We start from the raw sequence: 23,611 nt of genomic DNA, 5'->3' as shown, positions 1-23,611 counted from the left end.
TGAATGGTGTTCAGTGGCCCAAGGGCCATTATGATTCAGGTGTGACTAAGACCCACTGTGGACTTTTTCTAAAGGAAAGAGGGGGACACAGACCTCTGGGCCGGGCACACAATAGAACATAACCTCCTTCCCTCTGCTGCTTTTCACAAGAAGCCAAAGAGATCTGTCAGGGCAAAAGCTTTCCACAGAGCCTCCTAGTATGAGAATGCCTGGTGCAGAACGCTTTTACTGGAGAGCGCCAGACAGGCATAATGAAGTCAGTAATTTCTCCTGCCTGCAGCCTTGAATTAGGCCACATGGTAGAGCCTTTTAGGTTGATGAACAAAATACCACAGAACTTTAGAAAAATGGTTACACCTTATTAAATTATTTGAAATCTCTGGAGTTGATCTCTTTTATGGCTCCAAATTGGCATACCTGTTAACTTAAAGTGTTCAAATTTCTCTAAAATATTATTGTATTTAAGACAGAGTGCCATTCCCAAACTGCACATGAATTACAGAGCATCAGGGGAAGAGAGAGCGACTCACCGGTTCCCAGCTTAAAAACCTTTACCACAATTAGTAGTTCGTAGCTTTCAGAAACATTTGCTGGATAAGTAACCATGGTCAAATCACATAATTTGCCCCTCGCTCCCTACTTCTCTCTTTTCTTTTATTCCGGGGTTTTGAGTGCTGGTCTAAGAGCTATAATTTCATCTTTAGGCATATTTCTTCAGGCATTCTTAATGAGGAATTTGATTTGTCCAGTCCTGCCTTCCTGAATTCTGCCTTTTAGGGATTTGGGGTTGGGAGACTGTGGGAAAAAGAGAACGTGGAATACCACCACGCTGCTGAGAAAATACAATCTAAGGATTGGAAGAGATTGTGAATTACCTTTTTTCTCCCTTAGGCAGGGCTATATCTAAAAGGATTCTAGACAGATGATTTTCCATTTCAAATATTTATTGCATGCCTATTGTGTGTTGTGCATATTCTAGGCATGAGAGATATGAAAATGAATTTATATTATTTTCAAAAGCTTTAAAAAGTGGTAATATTAGTAGTCATGAACTTTTTATGAACTCAGTCTAAGAGGAACTAAATATTCTACTTTTATTATTTAGCAACTTTGGAAATAAAAACAAGAAGGGGGGGGAAGTAGTCTCTAAAACGCTGGAGTTTTGCCTATCTTGTTTATTTAGTTCTGGGAGCCTTAGATATGTACTCAATAAGTGTTTGCCCTGTAAGTAAAAGAGTTATGGGGAAGAAAGCCAATTACATAATTCTCTAATAATGGAAATAAAACAGTTATGATGAAATAAATAAAATATTTTCAGAAACCTTAAATATTTCTGAATTGCATGAATTTTTGTTTTATCACCTGACTTTAGGTTACATTGTTAAAGTTTCTTTCTAAGTGGAAACTGGGAACTCATTGTGTCAGAGAAATAATGCTGTAAGTGGTGGATAGGTCCCCAATTTATTCCATAAAGTCCTGCAATACAGCTTTTCAATGAATTAAGAGGACACTTTTTTTTTTTTTTTGTAAAATGGAAATATTTTCATAGTGAAATTAAGTAAGAAGCCATGTTCTTTTGCTTGGCTGTTACTGAGAAAAGCAGGTTTTTTTAATTAAGAAGGGCATGAGGATATAGGTGTAGATAGCTTTGGCAGACATTTGGAGATGGATTTTTCGATTCTGTCACTGGCATGAATAAATTAGAGCATTTGTTTGTTTCCTGTTTCTTTTGGGGAGGAATGAGTGCGTAAGAGGTTTAGTACTTCCAAACGTATTTTATTTTCCTTTTCCTAATCCTGGTATACTGGAAGAACTCCCCTTTTATTAATCAGCTAATTTGTGGGGTTCGCCAATGAAATGGATGGCAGGAGAATTAAGAACAGAAGGGAGATCTTGACTGGAGTTTTAAGAGATCAGACATTCAAGGGAGACTGTGGTGGGAGTTAGAGGAGTGAGTGGTGAAAAGTGAGCCGTGAGACATCAGCGGCCCAGCATTTGGACACCATGCCTTCAGAGGGCAAAAACATGGCGGCACAGAAGAAAACCCACCGGAAGTGGCCGCCAGGCACAGCCCAGGCCAGAGCCTTAGGAGGGGATGATCGGCAAGTGCAAGGGGCAGCAAGCTAACCTGTCTGAGAAATGTCTTACTAACATGACTATAAGCTCACTGGGGAAGAAGGAGAGATTTTTTTTTTCTTTGAAGGGTCATAGAGCTTATTGTCCTGAACGCCAGCTTCCTTTAACATGGGGGAACGTTACAAGGCCTTTTCTATGTTAAGCGAGAGGCTGAGAATTCTGTTGCTCCAAAGCTGGAGGTTTAGAACGTTGAAGGAGATGAGGTGAGGTCTAACTATGGGAAGAATTAAATTTTCTGAAACTGGGAGGTTGGGGGGTAGGGAGGGCCTTTTGCTTTGGGCCCATGAAATTGTGTCAAGGTTCTGGGACCTCGGATGAGAGGGCCTGAACACGAAATGTTGGTGACACTGGGAGCTGGGATACAGATTCTAGAGGCACATTTGGCTTAAGGGAGTGGGTGCTGCAAAGATTCAGCCTTTCTGCTTTCAAGATGTCTAGGTAGATTCAGACAATGAGCATCTTACATGTGACCCCGATAACCTGAAAGCTAGAGGTTCCCGCCAATGTCCCTAAGTTGCCATAGCAAGTTTCTTGTAAGATTTCAAATGAGGGGGAAAACCACTCTTCAGAATAACAAAGATGTGATTTCTTGGAACCCCTAATGTGTGGGGATTGAGCTACTTTTAATGTAAATTGGAAAAACAAATATATTCTTCTGTTGGCATGTCCTCACATGCTCGTTTTTATAGTTTTACTGCATATGCAGCCATCCATAAAAATACATAGAATTGTTCTGAATGTTTTAGAATTTTATATAAATGGTATCATATGTTAAGAGGAATGGGATGAGGGAGTCGAGCTGTGTATACTGTGTTGTTTATTTTTAAAAAATCTGAAGCAAATATAGTAAAATGTTAACATTTGTTAGATCTGGATGGCAGATATACAGGTGTCTCCTAAATTTTTATTCCTGTACTTTTCTGTATGTTTGAAACATTTGGTTATTTTTAAGAAATAAAGGGGAAAAAACAAAGATAAAAGCCAGCATGATAGTTCTGGACTCCAAGGGTCCTGGAATGTTTAATACCAGTTTTACTTGAAATGTTTGAAAATTAGTTTGCTGCAATTCTTGTATTTTAACAGCTTGAGCCGAAGCCCTGCCTCTTTGATGACATACTGACATTGCAAACAATGTGTCCCACATAGAACTCTTGAACTTTTACCACCATATCTGGTTTCCACTTCTCCATTTTAGGAAAAGTTACCATAAATTCTATTAGTCCATCCAGAAACCTAGCAGTTACCCAGGTTTCTTCTTTCTTCCTAACTTCTCATATTCAAGTCATTGATTCTGTCTCCAAATATGCACATGAGATCCAGACTTTTATCTCCAGCTCTGCTGTCACTACCTTATTTGGAGTCATTTTCTCTTCCCTAGAATAGCTCCACAGACTCACATTTTGTTTCTCTGATCTGACTCACCCCATGCCATCTCCTTCAGATAGCAGCAAAAGTGATTTTCTTAAATAATGGAAATTATATAATTTTATTCCCCTGCCTAAAAGCTTACAATGACTTTTCCAGTTACAAACCTTTAACCCCAGCCTACAAGGCCCTGTGTGATCTGACTCTTATCCTCATCTCCAACCCCCTCCCCACCCCTCATTTATGCTCTGGCTATAACTAGCTCCAGGATCACACCAAGCTCCTTCGCTCGCTAGGCATCTTCGCATCTGTTCTCTCCCCTGCTGTAACCAGTCTTTTCATAGACAGATCCTTTTTTTCTTTAAGTCTCAGCTTAAGTCCCTCACTGTCCATTGTATGTCCAGTATATACCCCCTCTTGCATTCTTTATTAACCCTCATTTTTGTTTCTTTCATAGAACTTTGTGCAAGTTCCAGTTATTTTACTGGATTGATTAACTGATGGATGGCCACTTAGTATTAGTTTTGGGTGCCCAGGATCTAAATTCCCTTCATGTATTTGGAGACACTCCCACCTATGAATCTAAGCCTACCTCCAGTATAGAAGTTGAAAATGGCAGATACTCACTTTTTCAGAGTTCTTTGCACCTTTGACACATGACCTAGACTGTGCCATTCAGATCACTTGCCCCAGACTCTAACTTAGAAGGTAGTGAAGTGATGAAGGAGGGACCTCTTAGAATAGTTATTGGTGAGAGTGATGGCAGCATCAGTGGTTAAATTCATTTCCAGAAATGGCATGACCATGGTTATAATGGAACTGGTCTGCTATCCGATTCCAGACAGAGTGGTAGACAGTCCAAGCCTGGATGTGTCTGTCCAACAGTACAGTCTGGGATGTTGCTGCTGAAACCGTGGCATGATTTATTTATTTCATGGTATAGCCTCCAAACCCATGTCCCCAACACTCTTTGATTCTGTGAGTTACCCAAACAAAAGCCTTTTTAGCAAATACCTTTTCGGCTTCAGCTAACTCTAGTTGGTCTCTGTTTGCTTGTCAAGACTGGAACAAGGGTGAGGCTAATGAGGCACATGGGGCACAACATTTTAGATGGGTCATGCAGAGGTCATGAGGTGCCAACACTGTACTTGCATGTACCCAAGGGGGAAACCTCCTTAACTTGTGTGCCCTAGGTGCCTGCATGCTTCACGCTGTCCCAGCCCTGTGCTTGCAATGGTAAGAAGATATTAAATTCAACTTTTCTTGAGGCCTGGAGTTTCTGAAAATAAGTGATGGCTGGCCCATCTCATGAAGCTAGAGGGGTGGAATATTTCTACAGAACTAGAGGGAGAAACTTGTTCTTCCAGAATTAACCCATCACTCTCTTTCAGTCTGTCAAAGAATAGTCAAAGGATAAACTGGGAATTGGAGAGGCTGGGAGGGAGAAGCTCTTTTCATGAAGTTATCAATGAGCTGTTTCTCCTTCTCCCCAACTAGAGGGGGAGGGGAGGGAAAAGCTTCCCCCTCATCTCAAAGTGAATGGAGGTTCGAGAGAAAGTCATGCAGCTCAGTACGTCTCCTGTCACGACTGAAGGACACAGGGACTAGCATTTTGAATCCTGTCTAAAGGTGACAAGCTGTGGTTGGCTTGTTGCCCCTGGATGGCAGAGCAGACAAAGAAGTACTGGGAGTAGCCAGAACTTCCTGAATTTGGTGGGACAATTGATAAGTGAGTCTCCTGTTGGGAGAGTTAGGCCTTATAAATGAGAGCTGGCCTGAATATTCTGCCCAAAAGAGCAGTGTAGAGGAGTTAAGTGGTCCAAACTGAGATATGAACTTCCAGCACCCAGAGGCTAGTGGAGAGGGTCATACATGACCAGCTAATGGGGCCTTGATGCTATCAAGGGAAATGCAGATCGCTGGCAATGGGAGTCTCTAAAACCCCACAAAAGTACCATCCACAGGGTGTTTCTATGCGATTCCAGCTATTGCAGTTCGGTAAAATTTTTCTGTCCTCAACCCCTTTAAAATATCTCCTCCCTCACCACTGGACCTGGCCATGAGCGGCTTGAAATATGAGGATTCATAACTTCCATGCTACCACAATGGTGCAACAAACCATCACCTCTCCTCTGGATTCAGCACTAGCCCCCTGATGGCTCTGCTTTCTCTTGGCTTTGCCCTTTTCCTATCTAGTCTCACAGTAGCTAAGTGACCTTGATGAAGCCCATTCCACATGATGTCATTTCTCTGCTCGAAACCTTCCAGTGGCCCACAATGACCACAAGACCCTAAGTAGTCTTGGCCCCTCTTCATGCTCTGGCCTCATGTCTTTCTGCTCTCCCCTGTTCCTCACCCTACTCTAACCAAACTTTCCTGGCTATTTTTCAAATAAACCAGGTCATGTCATGCTCCAGCGATTTTGCATTTTTTCATCTTTGACCTAGAAATTCTTCTTCCATTTCTCAATTCCTTTACCTTTATTTCTCTTTAAATGGCACTCTCTCTAGACCCTCCTGCCTAAATAACACTTCCTTGATATTTCCTATGCCCTTTTCTACTATACTCTTTACTCTAGAACTTATTACTATTGTATTATACATTTAATTTATTTGTCTACTTGAATGTAAGCTCCATGAAGATAGGAAATGTTGTCTATTTTGTTCACTGTCATAACTCCACCATCTAGAACAGTGTCTGATAGAATATGTGCTCAATAATGATGTGTTCAAAGGATGAGACTGTAATGGGTGGGAGTGGAAGTATGTCCAGAAAGAGAAAAAGCTGATCATGCCCCCCTCCCTCACACACAAATACTCCTTGAAGTCTTCCAAACCCAGGGAAGAAATCAACTGAATATGTAGTAATGGAGCTTGGAGTTCTGGTATTAGACCAGACTGAACTATTTGCTACCACAAGACAGAGACTATTACCCTATGGTGACCAGAGAATTTATGGAAAAACCCAAGATGACATGTTGGGGAAATAGAAGTAGAGTAGATAGGAAATTATTTGTAAGTGCAGTGTACCAGATAGTTCAGTTTTCCACTTCTCTCTCCTTCTTTTGGCATTAGCATGGCCATTTAACTTTCTTTGCAAATAAAATGTGGGTATAAAAGTGCCATTTCCAGACAGAAGCTTTAAAACTTAGTGCATAGTTCACCACATTCTCTTTCTATTACGATGATGGTCATGGAAACACACATTGAGATAATGCCTCAATTAGCCTGGGTCACTTAGTGACTCCAAGGAGGAAAACCCTACTGCCAACCCATGATGAAAATGCAGTAGGAGTGAGAAAAAAAAGCTTTGTTGTGATAAGACTCTAAGATTTTGGGATTGTTTGGATGAGCTGAATATTTGGTGGACTATGATGGTCATTCAATATTTCTAGCTTCCTGACTTCCAGGCATGTGGTAGGTTGGAATTCCTGCAACCTACTTGCCATAGTTAAGTTGAGCCATATGACTACTTCTGTTCAATGACTTGTGAGCTGAGGTGGCATAGATGACTTATAGACAGGAGTCTTCAAATTCAGGATGACCCTCCAGAGATCTCATTTCCTCTGCTAAACATCCTGGAAGTTTATTTTCCCAATTGAGGTTTTCTGGAATCTAGAGACCCAGTGGAGATCTTTGAAATATAGTAATTATTTGTAAAGAGTGAGCTTGCAAAATAAGAAGGCTAATTCTAATTTGTTTTCCTTTCTTTCTTCCTCTCTCCCTGCCTTCTCCTTTGTAGTAATTATTATGGCTGACCCATGAAAAGCCATTCCATACTAAAGTACAGTAAGTCCCCTACACATGAATGAGTTCTGTTCTGAAAATGTGTTCGTAAGTCCAATTTGTTTGTAAGTCCAACAAAGTTAGTCTAGGTACCCAACCAATACAATCGGCTATATAGTACTGTACAGTAATAGGTTTATAATACTTTTCACACAAATAATACATAAAAAACAAACACAAAAAGCAAAGAAAACATTTTTAATCTTACAGTACATTACCTTGAAAAGTACAGTAGTAAGTACAACAGCTGGAATACAGGGGCTGGCTTCGAGTGAACAGGCAAGAAGAGTTACTGACTGGAGGAGGGAGAGGAGGTAGGAGATGGTAGAGCTGAAGGATCGTCAGCAATAGGAGACAGAGGGTAAGCTACAATTTCACTCATGCCTGATGTTGGTGGAACACATGTTCACATCTTTGAAAGTTTGCAACTTGAAGGTCCATATGTAGGGGACTTACTGTATTAGTCTCGGCCAGTTGAGTAATTTGATTCCCCTTGCCACTGATTGGCTTGTAAATATCATGTGACCCAATTTTTCCAATGAAACATGTCTAAAGTCTTACAGGAAACTTCTATGAAAGGTTTTCTTTCTTTCTTTTTTAAATTGAAGCATAGTTGACTTTTAATATTATGTTAGTTGCAGGTATAAAACATAGTGCTTTGATCATACATTACAAATGACCACCATGATAAGTCTAGTATAAAATTTTTACAATATTATTGATAATATTCTTTATGTTGTATATTACATCATTGTGATTTATTTATTTTATAATTAGAAGTTTGTAGCTCTTAGTCCCCTTCATCTATTTTGCCCAACTCCTCACCCCCTCTTCTCTGGCAACCACCAGTTTGTTCTCTGTATCTATGAGTCTGTTTCTGTTTTGTTTTGTTTGTTTGTTTTGATTTTTAGATTCCATGTATAACTGAAATTGTGTATCTTTCTCTGGGAGGCTTATTTCACTTAGCATAATACCCTTTAAAGCCATTTATGCTATTGCAAATAGCAAGACTTCATTCTTTTTTATGGCTGAATAATATTCTATTGCCTATATATACCAAATCTTCTTTATCCACTAATCTATTGATGGACATTTAAGTTGCTTCCATATCTTGGCTATTGTAAATAATGCTACAATGAACATAGGAGTGCATATAAATTTTCAAATTTGTGTTTTTGTTTTCTTTGGGTAAATACCCAGAAGTAGAAATGTTGGATCATATAGTAGTTCTATTTTTAATTTTTTTGAGAAAACTCCATACTGTTTCCCATAGTGGCTGCACCAGTTTGTATTCCCACCACCAGTGCACATGGGATCCCTTTTCTCCACATCCTTGCTAGCACTTGTTATTTGTTGTCTTTTTGTTGATAGCCATTCTGACAGGTGTGAAGTGATATCTCATGGTTTTGATTTGCATTTCCTTGATGATTAGTGATATTGAGCATCTCTTCGTGTGTCTGTTGGCCATTTGTACATCTTCTTTGAAAAATGTCTATTCACAACCTCTGGCCATTTTTAAATCAGGTTGTTTTTTGATATTGAGTTATATGAGTTCTTTATATATTTTGGATAGTAACTCCTTCTGAGATATATCATCTGCAAGTATTTTCTCCCATTCAGTAGGTTACCTTTCTGTTTTATCGATGGTTTCCTTTGCTGTGCAAAATCATTGTAGTTTGATGTAGTCTCATTTGTTCATTTTTGCTTTTGTTGTCCCTGCCTGAAGAGACATATCTGAAAAAATAAAATACTACTAAGATGAACAACAAAGAGTTTACTGGTTAGGTTTTCTTCTAGTGCTTTTATGGTTTCAGGTCTTGCATTTAAGTGTCTAACCTATTTTGAGTTTATTTTTGTATATAGTTTAAGAAAGTGGTCAGTTTAATTCTTTTGCATGTAGCTGTCCATTTTCCTAACATCTTTCATTGAAGAGGCTGTTTTTTCATCATTGTATATTCTTGCCTTCTTTGTAGTAGATTAATTGAACATATATATGTGGGTCTATTGGGGGCACTCTATACTGTTCTGCATCTATTTTTGTGCCAGTACAATACTGTTTTGATTACTATAGATTTGCAGTATAGTTTGAAATCAAGGAACATGATATTTTCACCTTTGTTCTTTCTTTCTTTATTTTTTTTTCAAAATTGCTTTGGCTTTCTGAGGTCTTTTTTGGTTCCAAACAAATTTTAGGATTATTTGTTCCAGTTCTATGAAAAATGTCATTGTAATTTGATAGGGATTGCATTAAATCTGTAGACTGCTTTGGGTTGTATGGACATTTTAACAATATTAACTCTTCCAATCTATGAGCACAGTGTATCTTTCCATTTGTTTTTGTCATCTTCAATTTTTTTCATCAATGTTTTATAGTTTTCAGAATATGGGTCTTTTATCTCCTTGGTTAAATTTATTTCTAGTTATTTTATTCTTTTTGATGCAGTTGTAAATGGGATTGTTTTCTTAATTTCTATTTTTGTGTATAGAAATGAAACAAATTTCTGCATTTTAAATTTGTATCCTGGAACTTTACTGAATTCACTTAGTTCAGTTAGTTCTAATAGTTTTTGGTGGTGTCTTTAAGGTTTTCTATGTATAATATCATGTCATCTGCAAACAGTGATGGTTTTAATTCTTCATTTCCAATCGGGATGCCTTTTATTTCTTTTCCTTGCATTTTTGCTGTGGCTATGACTTTCAATACTATGTTTAAAAGAAGTGGTGAGAATGGACATCTTTGTCTTGTTCCTGATCTTAGAGGAAATGCTTTTAGCTTTTCACCATTGAATATGATGCTGGCTGTGGGTTTGTCATACATGACCTTTATAATGTTGAATATGAGGGTGTGTTTCCTCTACGCCCATTTTGTTGAGAGTTTTTCACAGAAATGAATGTTAAATTTTGTCAAAAGCATTTTCTGCATCTATTGAGATGATCATATGATTTTTATCCTTCATTTTGCTAAGGTGGTGTGTTACATTTATGGATTTGTGGATATTTGCATCTTTGCATCCTTGGAAAAAATCCTACTTGATCATGGTGTATAATTATTTTAATGTATTGTTGAACTTTTTTTTTTTGCTAATATTTAATTGAGGATTTTCCATCTGTGTTCATCAGGTATATTGGCCTGTAATTTCCTTTCTTCCTTCCTTTCTTTCTTTCTTTCTTTCTCTCTTTTTCTTTCTTTTTTATTTGGAGTTGCTTTGGCTAGTTTTCATATCAGGGTAATGCTGGCATTGCAGAAGAGTTTGGAAGTGTCCTTTTCTCTTCAATGTTTTGAAATAGTTTGAGAAGGTTAGTTAATGTACCTTTCTTTAAATATTTAGGATAATTCACCTGTGAAGCCATCTGGTATTGGACTTTAGTTTTGGGGGAGTTTTTGATTACTTATTCAATTTCATTACTAGTGATAGGTGTGTTCAGATTTTCTATTTCTTCCTGATTCAGTCTTTGAGATTGTATGTTTCTAAGAATTTCTCTATTTTTCCAGTTTGTTAGCATACAATCTGTTGTTCATAGTAATCTCATGATCCTTCGTATTTCTGTGGTGTAGATTATACCAACTTTTCTTTCATTTCTGATTTCATTTATTTATAACTTCTCTCTTTTTGTCTTCATGAGTCTGACTAACATTTTAGCAATTTTGTTTATCCTTTAAAAGAAACAGGTCTTGGTTTCATTGATCTTTTCTAGTACTTTTTTAGTCTCTATTTCATTTATTTTCACTCTGATCTTTATTATTTACTTCCTTCTTCTAACTTCATGCTTTGCTTGATTTTTTTTTCTAGTTCCTTTAGGTGTAAGTTTTGATTGTTTATTTGAGATTTTTCTTCTTTCCTGAAGTAGGCCTGCATTGCTACAAACCTTCCTTTTAGAACTGCCTTTGCTGATATATGTACATTTTGGAATGTTGTCTTTCCAGTTTCATTTGTCTCAAATCAGGTAATTTTAATTCTCTCTTTGACCCATTGGCTGCTTAGTAGAATGTTGTTTAGACTCCATGTGTGTGTGTTTTCCCAATTTTTTTCTTATAGTTGATTTCTAGTCTTATACTGTTGTGGTTGGAAAAGATGCTTCATATGAGTTCAGTCTTCTTAAATGTATTGACACTTGTTTTTTTGCCTAACATGTAATCTGTTCTGGAGAATGTTCCATGTGCACTTGAAAAGAATCTGTATTCTGTTGTTGTGGGGTGAAATGTTCTATATATTTCTATTAAGTCCATCTGATATAATATGTCATTTAAAGCTAGTATTTCCGTATTGATTTTCTCTCTGGATGATCTATCTATTGATGTAAGTGGGATGTTAAAATCTCCTATTATTGGGCTTCCCTGGTGGTGCAGTGGTTGAGAGTCTGCCTGCCTATGCAGGGGACACGGGTTCGTGCCCTGGTCTGGGAAGATCCCACATGCCACGGAGCAGCTGGGCCCGTGAGCCATGGCCGCTGAGCCTGCGCGTCCAGAGCCTGTGCTCCGCAACACGAGAGGCCACAACAGTGAGAGGCCCGCGTACCGCAAAAAAAAAAACAAAAAACAAACAAACAAACAAAAAATCCCCTATTATTGTATTACTGTCAGTTTTTCCCTTTATGTCTGTTAGTATTTGCTTTATGTATTTAGGTCGTCTTATGATGGGTGCAAATATGTTTACAAATATATATTCTTGTTGGATTTATCCCTTTATCATTATGTAATGTCCTTCTTTGTCTCTTGTTACAGTCTTTTTTAAAGTATATTTTGTTTAATGTAAGTGTTGCTCCCCCAGCTTTCTTTTTGTTTCATTTGCATGGAATATCTGTTTTCATCCCTTTACTTTCAGTTTGTGTGTGTCTTTACATCTGGAGTGACTCTCTTTTGGGCAGTAGGTATATGGGTCTTTTTCTTTTTGTAATCCCTTCAGCCACCCTATATCTTTTGATTGGAAAGATTTATTCCATTTACATTTAAAGTAATTATTGATAGGTATGTGCTTAGTGCCATTTTGTTCATTATTTTCTGGTTATTTTTGTTGTTCTTCTCTGTTCCTTTTTTCTTCTCTTGCTTTTTTCCCCTGTGATTTGATGACCTTCTTTAGTGCTATGTTTGTATTCCTTTCTCTTTATTTTTTTGTATCTATTATCAGTTTTTAGTTTGTGGTTACCATGAGGTTCTTATATGACAATGTATGTATACAGCAGTCTTTTTTTTTTTTTTTTTGCGGTACTCAGGCCTCTCACTGTTGTGGCCTCTCCCGTTGTGGAGCACAGATTCCAGATGCACAGGCTCCGCGGCCATGGCTCACGGGCCCAGCCGCTCCGTGGCATGTGGGATCTTCCCAGACTGGGGCACGAACCTGTGTCCCCTGCATCGGCAGGCAGGCTCTCAACCACTGTGCTACCAGGGAAGCCCTACAGCAGTATATTTTAAGTTGTTGGTTTCTTGAGTCTGAGAGTATTCTAAAAGCACACATTTTTACTTTCCTACCCATGTTTAATGTTTTGGATTTATTTTTACATCTTTTCATTTTGTTTATCCCTTAGCTAATTATTATAGATATAGATAATTTTACTACTTTTGTCTTTTAACCTTCACACTAGCTATATAGGTGGTTGATCCACTATCTTTCCTACATATTTGCCTTTATTGGTGAAATATTTTGTTTCATAATTTTTGTATTGTTAGTTATGACGTTTTTTGTTTGTTTGTTTAAAGAAGTCCCTTTAATGTTTCTTGTAAAGTCTGTTTAGTGGTGATAAACTGGGAAATTCTTTATCTCTCCTTCAATTCTGAGTGATAAACTTGCTGGATAGAGTATACTAGGTTGTAAATCTTTTCCTTTCAGTTTTTTGAATATGTTGTGTTATTCCCTCTCTTTAGGCTATAATTATTTTTCTGAACTGTCAGCTGATAATCTTATGGGGACTCCCTTATATGTAACTAGTTGTTTTTCTATTGCTGCTTTTAAGATTCTCTCTTTATTTTTAACTTTTGACATTTTAACTTTAATGTGTCTTGTGACATTGTGTGGATGTCTATTTCCTTCAAAAGGCTAGGAAAGTTTCCAGTCATTATTTCTTCAAAGAGATTTTCCATCCTTTTCTCTCTTCCCCTTCTTTTTAAATTTTTTTTTTAATAATTGCATTTATTTCTACTTTTGGTAAAGCTATTGTTCTTCATTCCTCAAACACACATTTATAAGTAATTTATAAATAATTTTCTTCCTCTAAAATGCAAATGTTACTGTGCTTGATATTGCCCCAGAGATTCTTTAAACTAGCCTCATTTTCTTATTTCTGTTTTCTTTTTACTGTTCTGACAGGGTGATTTCCACTAGCCTGTCTTCCAGATTGTTGATCTGTTGTTCTGCATCATCAAATCTGCTGTTTATTTCCTCTAGTGTATTTTTCACATATGTTATAGTATTCTTCAGCTGTGATTGATTCTTTTTTATATTTTCTATCTTTTTGTTGAAGTTCTCACTGTGTTCCCCCATTCTTCTCCTGAGTTTGGTGACCCTCTTTATGACCAATACTTTGAGCTCTTTTCTGGATAATTACTTATCTCTTTTTCATTTAGTTCTTTTTAAGAGGTTTTGTCTTGTTTTTTCATTTGGAACATATTCCTTTTTCTCGTAATTTTGCCTAACTCTCTGTGTTTGTTTCTATGTATTAGGCAGGTTAGCTATATCTCCTGGTCTTAAAGGAGTGGCTTTATGTAGAAGGTATCTTGTGGGACCAGTAGCTCAGTCCTCCTTGTTCGCCAGAGCCAGGTGCTCTAGGAGTGTTCTCTATGTGGGCTATGTGTTCTCTTCTGCTGAGTCTGGACTGTGATTGCTGCAGGTGTGCTAGTATGTGGGACTGGCCTGCAGTGTGGCTGATTGTAAGTCCCAGCCACAATTGTTGCAGGGGCTATGGTGTGTGAGGCTGTTTCTCCAGGTGGGAGCTACTTTGAGGGGATGCCACTCTTGGCCAAGGGCACTTGCCAGGTTTGGTGGGGTGGGAGGTGCTTTGAAGGGGCTCTGATGTTGGCTCTGGGCACCTGCCAATTCTGGCAGGATGGGGGTCCTCTTTGGAGGAGCACTGGCTGGGGCAGGCCTGCAGGTGAATGGGATCTGGGGTGAGCAGTGCTACTAAGGTAGATGGGGAGAGTCAAAAATGGCTCCCAGCAGAGGCAGGACAGCTAAGCAGAAGGTGAGCAAAAAACAAAAACAAAAACAAACAACAAGCAACAACAAAACCTGGCACCTACCAGAATCTCTGTATCTGAAGAAAGTTCCGGTAGATCCCTGCACCTCGGATACATTCTCTGAAATTCATGAATAAATCACCTTCATGTATGATCCAGGCACTTTTCAAACTGCTGCCTCTGTGCTGGGACTCATAGCAAGTGAGATTTTGTGCATGTTCTTTAAGAGTAGAGTCTCGGTTCCTTATAACTTTCCAGTTCTCCTGGACATAAGCTGTACTGGTTTTCAAAGCCAGGTGTTAAGGGGACTTGTCTTTCCAGTGCAGGTCCCCTGGCTGTACTCCCCAAAGTGAAGTTCAGACCCCTTACTCCTCAGGGAGGACCTCCATAGCTGTGATATCCCTCCCAGCTGTGGGTTGCTGCACCAAGGGTGTGAATCCCAGCCAGACTGCATCTTCATTCCTCCTACCCATCTCATTATGCCTTTTTCTTTTTATCTTTAGTTGTGGAAAATCTTTTCTGCCAGTGTTCAGGTCATTCTCAGAGGTAATTGCTCTATATGTAGTTGCAATTTTGGTGTATCTGTGGGAGGTGAGTCCAGGATCTTCTCACTCCACCATCCTGTCCCATGGTTCTGTAAAAGGTTTTTTTCCTCCAAAAAGAAAACACAATCATTTCCTTTTTTCTTTTAATGTTGTTGTGTCTGGTGTTATGCCTGGAATTACTGAATCAATTTTCTTAGAGGCCAAGGATGAAGCAAATACATAGAAGGACTGAGCCAAGAGAACTGCTAAAAAGCATTTATGGAGTTTATTTTGGACTTTCATTATGAGAGTTAATAAATCCCCATATTGTTTATATCAGTTTGAATTAGACCTTGTTGTTGGTTGCAGTCCAAAGAATCCTATCTGATACACCTTTATTCTTTTATTTCTTCTTCACTTTCTTCCAAAAAAGGGATTTTCATCCAAATAAAAATTAAGTTAGTGAGGATATAAGCCATAGAGTGAGTAGACCCATCCAAGAAAGTATCTTGCTAAGGACCAAAAAAAGAAGGTCACATGTTTGAGAGAATAAAGTAAGAAAAATGGATCCAGAAGTAACAAATAAGTCTGAAAACTGAAGGTTTTGGTAAGAAATAGAATAGAGAAAATGTATTAAACAGAGCAGAAGTAGATGAAGAGTGTAGTTCCAGATTAAATCAGTGAGTGCTAGTTGCCTCTTGGGGTGTTTCTTTACCTAAAGCCCCAGGTATCCTCAGCCAGTGGAGCTTTCAGACTTTAATTAACCAAACTGGATTATATGGAAATGACAAGGCTCTTCCTCATTTTCAATCCTGAACCTACTTTTATAAATTATCTGATATAAAGATCATTTCAGCCTTAACACAACAAATCTGCCTTCAAGGCTTTTGTGTTATGTTATAGGAACAAATATATTAAACACTCTTATATTTGGAATTTTGTGGTATCTTTTAGTTCTAGCAGGTACTATGAGTTTAGTTAGCATATTAATAAGTGTTGAGTATCTACTATATTCAATTCATTGAGGTTAGTGTTGTGAATATATGAAGATTAGTGCATACTGTGGGTCTTGAAGGAGCAAGCAGTCAAATTAGGGAGACAAATTCATACCTCATTAACTTTAAACACACAGGCGAATGGAGTAGATGTAAAATAAGAGTTCTTAAAATGTGTGTTAGGAGCTCTTTGATCATTTCATTTCAACAAAATGAATCAAGAAAGGCTAGACAGAGGGAGGGACACAGTTAAGTTGGGTCTTGAGTGATAAGTAGGTCTTCAAAGGAGAAAAATATTGACTAGTGTGAGACCATGTATAGAATGAGGAAATTTCCAGAAAAACAAGGAATCTGGTTAGGCTGGATAGAGTTATCCGTGAGCATGTCTACTGGGGGGGGGGGGGGGTAAACCTGGACAGATACACTGGCAACTAACAGTATTTGGTCATCATGCAAGGAACATAACTCTTATTCTCCAGGCTATCCATAGAAATGGTTTTCAATAAGGGGAATGTGATCAAACCTGTGAAAGTGAATCCAGGTAGCAGCATGGGGCCATATGTTTAGGGATGGGAGGAAAGAGAGATAGGAGGTGGAAAGACCACTTAAGGAGGTACACTGGTGATAGAGATGAAAGATGAAGAGAAGGACAGTGTCAATGGGGATGGAAAAAAGGAAAAGATTTAGATGCTATTGCAGTAGGATCAACAGGTTTGGGGATGCAGCTTGTGACTGAGCTCTAGCCAATGAAATTTAGGTGGAAGTGAGATAAACTATTAAAAGGCTAGGTATTTAAGCTATTCCAAGTGACCTCCAAGTTTTCTCTTGCCATCTGAACCAACCCTGGAAAGTGTACCTGATGGTGTAACCACCAATGGAAAGAGCCCAGATACTTTTGTCACAAGATGCTGAGGAGAGCCACCTGTCCATCTCTGAATTGTGACATGGGGTTTTTGTTCTATTTGTTACAGTAGCTTAGCCTAACCAACACTAACTTACACACTTGTTTTTGGAGAATTGCATGAATTTGTTTTGAGATGTGAGGAATTGGTGGTAACTACTAGGCATTTGGAGAGGCATGTTTGAGGTCAGGAGTATGTTAAGAATAGACTTGCCACTTTCCTATTTATACACATAAAAATTTCATATGAAATGATTTGTATACACAATTCAAAGACACCAAGAGCCTTTATTTTTTCCACACTGAACAAAAAATCTACAGCTAAAGTTAGCTCCCAAATTTGAATTCTTTCATCATTTATCTAAATAAACTTTCCCACCACTGCACTCAAGACCAAAACTTTAGAAAGAAAACCTACTCCATCCTTCTAAAGTACTTTGGGGCTGTAGGACACAAGAGCAGAAGAAATCTATTTGTGTGATGTGGAGGTCACCAAGGAGGACTAAAAGCTTCTAAAACCTCTCCATCAGAAGAGATTAAATTGGCATCTGAACAGAGCTTTATATCATCAGGCAAACCTCCTCCTTTAGGGATAAAAGCCCATTCAATCAGATATGTGTTGACTCTTCTGACTAGGAGTAAAGAGCTTCTGAGAAGGAGATTAAAAAGGGAAGCATTTATTTGGGTATCACACAAGGCTGACCCCTCTGCCCCCACCCCTAATAGGAGCAACCTTCTACAATCAGGTCATAGGATCAAGGGCTCTTCCAGGGGTCATAATAATGACAATAACGAACACTTATCAAGAACTTACTAGACCCCAAGCCTCTGGACTTACAATTATTCTTTTATCTCTTACAATTACTCTCTGAGTTAGACTGTAATAATAGTTCCATTTTGCAGATGAAGCTAGAAGTGAAGTGATTTGCTGGAGGTCACAGTATGTAGGATGCCCATAAACTCAAACCCAGGTAATTTGATTTCAGATTCCAAGTTCTTAATTACTATATTCTCTTGATTTAAGAACTTACTTTTTAAAAAAATTAAGGTCTCTGAATTTACTGCATGGTATGTTTTGGAAGTATTTTTCTTTCTTTGTGAAATGTAAAATAATAATAGTACATCTTAGTAAGATTGCATCTTAGATTCCATAAATATAATACAATGCTAATCAGCCTCTATTGACTGTTCAGGCATGTGTAATTAGGCGGGAAAGCAAGGACTGACTGAGTAAGAGCTATGTATTAGGGAAGACGCTTTCCAACTTTCTTACAGAGCAGAATACATTATGCAAACAAAATCTGACATAGAACTCTAATATGTAAAGCAGAGAAAAGTGACATTAGTATAAATGCACTTTATGCTCAAATATATAATGTGTATTTATTATATGGTTAATCAGTGAGCATACTAGTTAGCACGATGGAGGTCTCCAGTAGGTTGAATTTCCATTTGAATGTTCAGGGTTATTTTTTCCCCTTAATTAGTGTTTTTTGTTTGTTTGTTTGTTTGTTTTGCGGTACGCGTGTCTCTTACTGTTGTGGCCTCTCCCGTTGTGGAGCACAGGCTCCGGACACGCAGGCTCAGCGGCCATGGCTCACGGGCCCAGCCGCTCCGTGGCATGTGGGATCCTCCCAGACCGGGGCACGAACCTGTGTCCCCTGCATCGGCAGGCGGACTCTCAACCACTGCATCACCAGGGAAGTCCCCTTAATTAGTGTTTTAAAAATATTGGAAGAAATAATTTAAGTTGTCATGCTCAAGTCAAACATGAAAGAAATCAGGACACACCTTTGTGAATCCATAGTTTGGAAACCATTCTTTAACCGTGGTTTAAATCACTACATGACAATTAGTGATTTAAAGACTAAAAGATCACTCCAGTTTCTCTTTTGTACTGGACATTATTACATTGATAGTTATTTGGAATGACTTAACTATCCAAGAATAGCCTTGTAGAATCACAGAGCTTGAGGGAGGCAGAATAAATAATTTTTCCAAGTTCTACGACTTGGTCAACATCACTCTTCACATCACCAGGCATTTTTAGCAGTTTAACAGTATTTCTGGGGCCAGCTTTCCAGGTTTGAGTGCCAATTCCATACCTTATTAACTACATGAACCAGGAAAAGTTGCTTAACTTTTCCTGGCTTGGGATTTCACCTCTAAGTAGGAATCAAAATATCAGTAGTTATGTTTCAATATCATTTTAAGAAGTAAATGAGATAATGTGAATAAATTATTATCCATAATGTCTGTAGTAAGCAATTAATAAATTTTAATTTTTATAGTTTTTATGGTGCCTCTACAAGGGGGAGATGACCATGCTAGGGGCTGGGGACAGAAAGATGCTTAAATGATGGTCCCTGCTATCTGGGAGGTCTCATCTATTTGAGGAAATAAACATGAAAGATAAATAGCAGTAAAAGTCAACACAAAGTAAGAACCAAATAAATGACAAAGACAAGGGCTCTAAAAATCACAGGAGTAAGAGCACCCTGTTTTCAAATTATATTAAGCAAGCTTCTAGACCTCAGGCCAATATAAATATGTATGACAGAAGCTGTAATCTGGGGATCTGTGGGATGTATCTGGGCCACTGATTGTTGATACTGGCCTGCAATGTTGGGGAAGGCTTGAGGCAACTTTTAAATATCAGGGTACTTCATATACAAATCTGGATTTCCATAGACCTATGGCTTCCTCCAGGTCTAGAAACCTCACCTCTTTCTGGCAGAAATGTGGGTAGAGAAGATCCAGCCTGAGCACGGGAATCAAAGGGGAAACACATTCAAACAACTGCCCTCAGGGCTTCCCCGGTGGCGCAGTGGTTGAGAGTCCACCTGCCGATGCAGGGGACACGGGTTCGTGCCCCGGTCGGGGAGGATCCCACATGCCACGGAGCGGCTGGGCCCGTGAGCCATGGCCGCTGGGCCTGCGCGTCCGGAGCCTGTGCTCCGCAACGGGAGATGCCACAGCAGTGAGAGGCCCGCGTACAGCAAAAACAAAAAGCAAAAAAAAAGGCCCCCAAATCTACCAGCCATCTGCAGGGGGCAGCGGCATGGCCCCAGCCTTCCTCTGAGCTGTGCCACTTATGCAGGGTGCCTCCAAAGGGAAGAGGAGACTTGGCTGTCCTTCAACGGGTTATGTTGAGACCCTTCAGATGCTGGAGAGGAAACTCACAGAGGACCCCCACAGAGGACCCCCTTCTCTTTGCTCAGAGCCATTTTGTGGGGAGGAGGGAACCTCAGCCTTTTGGAGGAGGCCCAGAGCTGCTCAATACACCCAAGCATTGGGTCAGATCATCGTAATTAAAAAATTTTTTTGAATGAAGTACAGATTTAACTTTGGGGGATAAACTACCACCCTGCCATATGTGTGTGATTCTCCACTTCTTGCTGCAATTTGCATTTTTTAAATAGAAATTTGTAACCCTCTGTGCTTATCTAATGTCTGTTCAGAACATTTTGAGACCCTGTTACTGTTTCAAAATGTATGCATGTTAAGATGAATCTTCAACCCAAGGAAGAAAATAAAACTCAAAAAGTTTTGTTTAAAAATAAAATCTGAATTTCCAGAGTTTTTCTTTTTTTTTCCCCTTTTAACTAAGAGCTCTTACATACTGGACCCCCATGTCTGCATGTTAACTATCGCTTGGGAGAAGTGGTGGCTGCCACTCTTAGGAAAGTGAGCGGGCTCTCTGATGGGAGAGCTCCCCACTCCCTATTGTCCCCTATGCTGTGGTTAATTGCACATCTCTATCAGCACCACCCTTGTGCCTTGGTGTCTTTCTACCTCTTCTTTGTGGAAGTCAAGAGCATTACTACATGTTTACCATGAAAACAAAAGTCTCTTACACCTTGTTTGCTTTACTCACTTACCATATCTGTCTGTTTGCTGTAGTCATGTGACCCTCTATCCTAAATAATTTATAAAGACTTGGATACAGAATGACCCTTGAAGAATGCTTACATTGGAAGAAAATGTGCAAAGACATAAGAGACACAGGAGAAAAAAAATCAAATGTTACAGGGATGAAAAGAGGGGATTGGTATTTTCGGCTAAGATTTCATAAGGGGAGGTGGGTTTTGAAGAAAACGTGAGTTCTTGGACCAGGAAGTTGATATTTGGACAGGTAAGTATCTAAATTGTGCAAAATAAATAGTTGTCTAGAGACCCTTGACATATTTCATTCTGTCTCTCCCCTGCTTAATAGATTTCAATGGCTTCCCATTGTCTTCAGCATAAAATCCAAACTCTTTAGACTGATTGACATGGTAGACCCTTTATGATGTGGCCCCTGGGTACCTTCCTAGCTTGTTTAGTGCAGCACAAATCTCCCACTTTGGCCCCAGTGAGCTAGCCCTGCTCAACAGTTTGCTGTTCCCCCAAAATACCAGTCTTGTATTTTGAACTTACTGTTTGTTCAGACTTACCCCTTGCCTCACCCCATTGTCATTTCTTCTGAGAAACCTTCTCTGATATGGTCTTCCTCCAAGGCTAAGTTTGGGGTTCCTTCTCTGGGCTCACTTAGCACAGAAAACAGGACAGCATCTTCACATTTATGCCCCTGGACTTGTCATAGTCTCATCTTTCATTTGTCTCCCTCAATGGAATCTCAACTCCTTGACCAAGAGGACCAGAGCAGCCCTGTGAGGAAAACAGAGTAGGGCTTGTTAACCCTGAGAGAGTCACTCTATGAGCTAGCAGAGTAAGTAGAATATTCTTTTTTATGCAACTCAGTTGACAGCCAGGGAAAATTTAAGTCAACCTATCATGAACTTTTCTGAGATTCCAGAGCCTTCTCCATGATTTTTGCAAATTGTTGACAACTTACTTCCCCATGCATCTGTTCATGGACATCCCAGCCCTCACATGTGTGTCTTTTTTTTCCATCCTACACTGTCCTGGAGGCAACAGTCAGCCCCCTGAACCAGTTGCCATGAAAGATCCTCTAGAAATTAGCTTTGTGCTGGTTTAATTATTTTATTGAAAACTTGAGGCGACAAAGGAGAGTTTACCACACATACACAAATATTCTGCCCACACCTAATTCTCTGTAATGCTTATTTCTTCCTCAAGCACCTGTCAGGGTATATGCCTAAGCGAATATTGTTCTCTTTCTAAGAGTAGGGTGCCAGCAGTTAATGGAGTGATATTTTACATCATAAATTCAGGTTGACCCTAAGTCTTTCTGTTTATGTATTTCTATCCAGTTTTCCTTAATTCTACTTTATGGAGTGGTCCAAAATGAGTTTATCTTCTACAGTAAAGCTTTTCAAATCTTTCACATAGTACTGAACTTTTATAGGTCAAACATCTACATTGTCCTTCTACAGGATTGGGGACTCTGAGAAGTAATTCTTTATTTCAATGAGAAAAAGTTCACAAATTTTCATAGTAATTCTACTGAGAATTTTTAATGTGCAAACCTTTCTTCAAGGTCATCCCAAATTAATCCTGTGAAATATAAGCTTTCTCTTGCCTTCAGGTAGATGAAAACTTTGGGGACAAGTAAAATGGATTATTTCACCTGACTTATTTACACAAAGTAAAAAACGGGTCACAGCCTTTTTATTTAAGCTGATCAACTTAATTATAACTCTTTGGATGCAAACATTTGCAATGTTTTCTGTGGTTTGGGTGTAATTTCCTGCCAGGGGGGGATGTGGAGGTGGAGGGGAGAGGAGGGGTTGCTGCCTTTTGGCACCAAATTCTCCAGTCCAGCTGCTCTCTGTTAAGTGTCAGTGACCTTACTCAACAGCACCCAGACAGTCAAGGTCCCCATAATGAGAAAACCAAATTAACACGTACGTAATTTTCACAATTTTCTGCCAGGATCTCCAAGCTGGTGACAAATTGATATACTACTCTCTGTACAGAAGACTGGCTTTCAGAAAACAGGCTACTCTCAGTTGAAATGCTATACCTGAAGGACTGTGCGATTTCAAACCTCTGAGATATAAGAAAAAAAAAATCCTTCACCCCAGTCTTTTGTAGAATGTTGAACTGTCGAGCATACTTGTTTACACTCAGAAAGCCCTGCCAGGACAACAAAATGGGAGAAAAATCTTTAGGCATCAGGAACAAGAAGATCATGGGAGAGCAACTAACAATGGGAAGAGAATGTAGGTCTTGGTATTAGAGTCTTATACTGTGAATTTTGTTATTCATTCCCCTGCCTAACTTTTAAATGTTGACAGTTAGGTAATAATTCCTTTATAATACATGTTTCTCAAAGGTAGTTTCCTAAAACCATAATAAAGTAATAGTAATAATAATAGAAATAACTGACATTAAGATTTTCCTACATGTCGAGTTTAATTATAAACATTCCTCACTTATTCACTCATTTGATCCTTACAGTGACTTCATGAAGTGAAGATTATTGTTGTCCTATTTTGCAGGTGAGGACCCTGAGATACAGAGAGGGTGTAATTCACCTGAGGTTGTACAGCCAGAGAATGGCAAGACCAGTAGTCAACCCAGGTAACATGTACCTGGAACTTTTGTGCTCAGTCACCAAATTGGATCTTTGTAAAGCACAGTATGTTTTTCCTGTAGGAGCAAAGACATCGTTGGTTTGTGTATACCTGACCAAGAGCTTAGCCTTGAATAAAAATAGATGATAAAACTAATGTTAGAAAAGTGAAGATATAACTAAACAAATCTCTTTTCAGTAGAAATAGTCAGTGGTCAAGATGAGATCTCAGTCAGCAGCTCCCAAATGCTGCACT

This window comes from Hyperoodon ampullatus, assembly GCF_949752795.1.
Source record: "Hyperoodon ampullatus genome assembly, chromosome: 5".
Lineage (NCBI taxonomy): Eukaryota > Metazoa > Chordata > Mammalia > Artiodactyla > Ziphiidae > Hyperoodon > Hyperoodon ampullatus.
The sequence above is the reverse complement of the archived record's forward strand: the minus strand, read 5'-3'. Positions refer to the sequence as shown.